At 45.1% G+C, this 6,276-nt stretch overlaps 1 non-coding gene across 1 annotated transcript in view; it reads left to right on the top strand.

Annotated features, from left to right (window-relative positions):
• The first annotated feature begins 3,211 nt into the window (after positions 1-3,211).
• LOC113828804 (uncharacterized) overlaps positions 3,212-6,276 on the top strand; it is a 16,273-nt gene continuing 13,208 nt past the window's right edge. The window contains exon 1 of the transcript XR_011399169.1: positions 3,212-3,288. This is a non-coding gene — a transcript (uncharacterized protein). The remainder of the gene's footprint in view (positions 3,289-6,276) is intronic.

The following is a 6,276-nucleotide window of genomic DNA, read 5'->3' as shown; positions in this document are numbered from 1 at the left end:
TTTTTTTACCCTCCCCTCCCTCCTTTGGCCCTCCCCTTCTCTCTCCTTTACTCCCTCCCCCTCCCATCCTCTCATCTCCCCACCCTTCTCCTCCCCATCCCTCCCCTTCTCTCTCCTCCCTCCCTCCCATCCTCCTCCATCCCTCCCCTCCTCTCTCCTCCCCTCCCTCCCCCCTCCCCAATGCAAAATCTCACGGTCATTCGTGTTTGCCGTCTCCGTTCTCTCTCTCTCTCTCTCTTCCTCATTCTCGCCTCTTCTTCCTTGTTTGTGCCGTTTCCCTATTCCTTATAAGGTATTGAGAGCTAGAATGGGCGGTCGATAGGAAATGGTGAATGACATACATCGATAGATAAATTGATAGGTGTTGTTATGTAGAGGAAGAAGAACAGATAGACAGCAGATAGTTGGCCCGATATATGAATATAATAGACAGACAGACAAACAGACAGAAATAAAAACAGAATCATAGACAGACAGACAAATGCATCAATCAACACAGACAGACAAAAATACAAAATACAAAAAGACAGAAAAGCAAACGAACAACAAATAGGTAGACAGACAGACAGACAGACAGACACAAGCCAGACAGACAGATGTACCTCCCCCCACCCCCACCCCCCGCCAGTCACGCATTCGGGGCTAAGGTGATTAGAGCGCGAACAAACAGGTCGGGAAAAAAAAAGTTGAAAAAATGGGGACATAAAAATAAAAAGCTTTTACTGAAAACAAGGAAAAGGGAAGTATTGTTTTCGACCAGAGTTCGTTACCATGAGGCACTCTCGTCTTTATTATTATTATCATTTACGTAATCATCTTAATCTTCCATTTCGTTCTTTCTTATTTGCATGATTATCTAATTTGCTTCTTCCTCTTCCCTTTTTTTTCCTTGGATTTTCGCAATTGTCTTTTTTTTTCCTTCTTTATTTCCTGTTCCACCCTTTGGTCTTCACCTTGACTACCGCTACGCTGGGGGCGTCCGAAGGGGGAGGGAGGGAGGGAGGGAGGGAGGGAGGGAGGGAGGGAGGGAGGGGAGGGAGGGAGGGAGGGGAGGGAGGGAGGGAGGGGAGGGAGGGAGGGAGGGAGGGAGGGAGAGAGAGAGAAAGGGAAAATGGGAGAGAGAAAGGGAAAATGGGAGAAGAGAGACAGAGAGAGAGAGGAGAGAGAGGGAGGGAAGAGGGAAAGGGAACAGGAGGAGGTGCTTGGGGGGAGCGAGCGCACTAGGAGAAGGGAGGGGATGGCGTAGGAGGAAGAGAGGAGGAAGAAGGTAGAAAGTAAGAAAGTGAGAGAAGAAACAAAAGCAGAAAGAAAGAATAAAGAGAAAAAGAGAGAACCAAAGAGAAAGTGAGAACGGAAGACATATAGAAAAAAAGTGATAAGAGATACAGAAATGTGGTCGCGTACAAAGAAATGAAGAAGAAACAAAGAGAGTAGAAAGAAAGAAGAAAAGAAGAATATACAGAAGAAAATATGATTATGACATATATATATCTTGTTCTTTTCTGATTCCAAAAACATTAGCGCCAAATGCCAAGGTCAGGATAGGATGAGAAGGAGGAATATAAGGAGGAGGAGGAAAATAAAAGGGAGAAGAAGGGGGAGGAAGGAAGAGGAAGTAGAAGAGGAGTAGGAAGAAGTGGAAGAAGAGCAGGCGAATGAGGAAGAGAAACAGGAAGAGATAAGATGAAGAGAAGGAAGAACACGAAAAAGATAAGACATAATTATCAGAAGAGAGAAGAGTACGAGAGAGAAAAAAAATGAAGAGGAAGGGGGGGGGGAGAGAGGAGGAGGGAGGGGGAAGGAGGAGAGAGGAGGAACGAGGGGAAGGGGAAGAGAGGAGGAGGGAGGGGAACGGGGAAGAGAGGCGGAGGGAAGGGGAGAGGGGGAGAAAGGAGGAAGGAGGGGGAAGGGGGAAGAGAGGAGGAGGGAGGGAGGGAAGGGGAGAGAGGAGGAGGGAGGGAAGGGGAGAGAGGAGGAGGGAGGGAAGGGGAGAGAGGAGGAGGGAGAGAAGAGAGAGGGGGAGGGGGGGCACGGAGGGCGGAGGAGGCCCCGAGCGTAGTATAAATATGGAAACAAATGCAAGGCTTAGTGCAAGGTGCGTCTGGGGAACGAGGGGGGAGGCGGGGGAGCAAGGCGAAGAGAGGGGGGAAGGACGGAGGAAGAGGAGGGAAGGAAGGAAAAAGGGAGGAAAGAGGAGGGAAGGAAGGAAAAGGGAGGAAGAGGAGGGAAGGAAGGAAAAAGGGAGGAAGAGGAGGGAAGGAAGGAGGGAGGGAAGGAAGGAAGAAGGGGGGGAGGAAGAGGATGGAGGGAAGGAGGGGGAGGAAGAGGAGGGAAGGAAGGGGGGAAGGAGGAAGAGGAGGAGGAGGAAGAAAGGAGGGAGGAAGTGGAGGGAAGGAAGGAAGAAGGAAGTAGGGAGAGAAGAAGGGAGGGTGAGAGAGAGAAGTAGAATGAGACAGAGAGAGAGATGCAGACAAACAGACAGAGAAAAGGGAGTCAAACGCAGGCATCCCAAGCAGAGAGAAAGAAAAAAAAATAAAGAAAAACCACATAAAAAGGAGAAAGTAAAGAAAAAAAAAATGGGTATAGACCAGGTGAATGGGGGAGGGGGAGGGGGGATAAAGAGGGGGGGTAAATCCTCCATCAATCCAGATTAAGAAAAAGTACACACGCAGCGGAGATAAAGCAGAGGATAAGGAGGATAAATGGAATAGACAGGTGGATGGAAAAGGGAGGTGAGGGGGGAGGATAGGGGGAGGGAAGAGGATGAAAATGGGAGGGGGTGGAAGGATGGAGGGAAGGAGAATAAGGGGGAGAAATAGGGATAGAGATAGAAAACGGAGAGAGGGAGAAATCGGGAGATGGAGGGAGGAGGGGAGAAAGGGGAAGAAAAGAGAGGAGAAGAAGAAAGAGGAAAAGGTGAGATAGGATGACGAAGGGATAGGGAGGGAGAGCAAGAACAAGGGAAAGGGAAATATAGGGGGATAAAGGGAGAAGGGGAGAAATAGGAAAAGGGGAATAGAGGGAGAGGGAGAGGAAGGAGAAATAGGTAAGGGGAATAGAGGGGAGAGGGAGAGGAAGAAAAGGGGAGGGAGAGGAAGGGAGAAATAGGCAAGAGGGAGGGGAGGGAGGGGAGGGAGGGGCCCACGGCCAGGGACAGGGAGGGCAGCATCAAGGTCACGTGAGCACAGGGTGTGTACCGCAGCCTCGAACGCCACCCCCAGTCTCCGCTCTGACCTGCCCTCGCGCGGACGTGCTCTCTGCGCAGTCTCGCTCCGTCTCACTGCGCATGCGTCGCCTCACCCGCCCCGCCCCTTTCCTTCCCCCCTCCTCTTCCTCCCTTGGTCTACTCCCTTGTCTACTCTTTCTTCCCCTTACCTACCCCCTTCCCCTTCCCCTCTGTCAACCCACCTTGCCCCTTGATCACTCCTCCCTCTCCCTCCCCCCCACCCTGGTCTACACCCCCTCCCCCCCTCCTCATACCTACGAACTCTCGGGATTATATTTGTGTATAGAGGAGGGGGTATATACGTTTTTTTTTTTTTTTTTTTTTTTTTATCTATATCTGTCCGGTGACGCGGTGTGTGACAAGTGTAGTGGAATCCGTTGTTGCCAAGAAAGTGTGGCGCCTTTCCGTTCGTGGTTTCGTGGTCGTTCGTGTCAGAACGTACTGGACTGTGCGGAAAGTTATGCGGACGCACACACACAAACAAACACGTACATAACGCATAAACAGACAAACACACAAACAAATACACACATGTATGCACACACACACACACACACACACACACACACACACACACACACACACACACACACACACACACACACACACACACACACACACACACACACACACACACACACACACACACACACACACACACACACACACACACACACACAATCAATCAATCAATCAATCAAACAAACAAACAAACAGACACATACACACGCGGTCAAACAAACAAAGACATACTTATAAACAAACAAACAAACAGACACACACACGAACAAACAAACAAAGACATACACACAAAAACAAATAAACAGACACACACAAACAAACAGACACAACACAACTTAACACGTGCGCCCGCTAACCATAGTGTTGCACGTAAACGCACACGGAATGTGATAATGATGAGAGCTACAATGGGAGTGGTGATAATGAAAATGGAAAATGATGATGATAATGATGGTGGTAAGAGTAATATTAATAGTAATGATACTTATAATAATGATAATAATCATTATTATAAAAGTAATGGTGATGATAATTACTGTGCTAGCTGTAATGGTAATAGCAATAGTAATAGGACAGTGATAATGACAATTATGGTAATGGTAATATTAATGATAACGATAGTAATTATGATAATAATAATGATTACGATAGTAATAATGATAATAATAAGGATAACGGTAGTAATAATGATAATAATAATGATGACGATAGTAATAATGATAATCACAATGATAACGATAGTAATAATGATAATAATGATGATAACGATAGTAATCATGATATTAATAATGATGATTACAATAATAACAATGATAATAAAGATAATGATAACAATAATGATAATAATAACATTATCAGTAATAATAGCAACGATAATAAAAATGATAATAAAAAAGTCAGTAACGATCACGATGATTGTAAAAGCGATGATGATAAAATTGTCAAAATAACAATGACCGGCCATCCCTCCAAAGCCGAGCTGAAGCCGTGAGAGCACATCCGGACACATGACTGTTTTCTTTGAAGGGACCGATAAGAGAGATAAGGACTGATAAGATGTGTCATATCTTATCCAGCTGTCAGGGAGAGAATGGGGGAGGGAGGGAGAGAGGAAGGGAGGGCGGGGTGAGAGGAAGATTAAGGGAGATAGAGACGGGATTGGAAGAGAGAGAGAGAGAGAGAGAGAGAGAGAGAGAGAGAGAGAGAGAGAGAGAGAGAGAGAGAGAGAGAGAGAGAGAGAGAGAGAGAGCCAAACAGACAGACGCAAGGAGAGAGAGAGAGAGAGACAGACAGACAGACAGAGACAGAGACAGAGAGAAAGAGAGAGCGTGAAGGAGAGAGGTGGGTAGAAAAGAGAAAGAGAGAGAGAGAGAGAAATCAAAATACTTTATCCCAATAGTTGCGATTGTGATTCTCTTTATACAGATGTGTCTTTATAAGTGAATATAAGAGGTAATAAAATTGATGATTAAATTTGCGTTTTATCCCACATTGAGAATCCCAATGTCAAAGATACGATTTCCTTTAGAAAGAGAGAGAGAGACATAATAAAACATTTTTTTTTTGGTCATTTTTCATAATTAGGAGGACTAAGAAATTAATTGCTGTCCCGTCGGATTAAGATAAGGATTTTCATTAGTGCGCTGATAAAAAGGATTGTGGATGGAGAGAGAGAGAGAGAGAGAGAGAGAGAGAGAGGGAGAGAGAGAGAGAGAGAGAGAGAGAGAGAGAAAGACAGAGTGAGAGAGAAAGAGAGAGAGAGAGAGAGAGAGAAAGAGAACGAGAGAGAAGAGAAAAAGAGAGAGAGAAAGAGAAAGAGAGAGAGAAGAGAAGAGAAGAGAAAAAGAGAGACGCGAGAAGAGAAAAGAGAAAAGAGAGAAGAGAAAGAGAGAGAGAGAAGAGGAAAAGAGAGAGAGAAGAGAAAAAAGAGAGGAGAGAAAGAGAGAGAGAGAGAAGAGAAGAATAGATAGATAGATAGATAGATAGATAGATAATATATAATATAGATAGATAATAAGATAGATAAGAAGATAGATAGAGAGAGAAAGAGAGGTTGCATCGTCATGTTTTTTTAGAGCATTTACCACAAAGTAATTACTTCTCGCACTGCACAGAAACAGACACTTGTGCTCATATAGTTATTTCCATTTAATATTCACTGACATTTATGATAATACAGAGACCGAAATAAGTGGTACGATGGCCCGCAACACAGCAATTATTATTTATGCTTCATCATTTTACATCAAGGATTTTTCTGTGGCACAACGCACGCCCGCGCACGCCCACGCACCCACGTCTTAAACAGCGAAGGCGGATCTCCAGATATATAGTTCTTTGAATGACACAATTGAAATATCTGCCTCTGTCGCTCGGCGCTTGTTTTCAAGGTCGCGAAATTACAGCTTAGTGTATAGCGCGATATTAAGATTATTTAGACATATGCTTGTTGTGTTTTGTTTTTTTTCTCTCACTGTTTTTATTCTCTCTGAGACTATTTCGAGATTGCGCCATTTCAGCCCGTCTTC

Source organism: Penaeus vannamei, chromosome 16, assembly GCF_042767895.1.
Source record: "Penaeus vannamei isolate JL-2024 chromosome 16, ASM4276789v1, whole genome shotgun sequence".
Taxonomy (NCBI): domain Eukaryota; kingdom Metazoa; phylum Arthropoda; class Malacostraca; order Decapoda; family Penaeidae; genus Penaeus; species Penaeus vannamei.
Note: the sequence above shows the minus strand (reverse complement) of the source record. Positions and strands in the feature narration are given on the sequence as shown.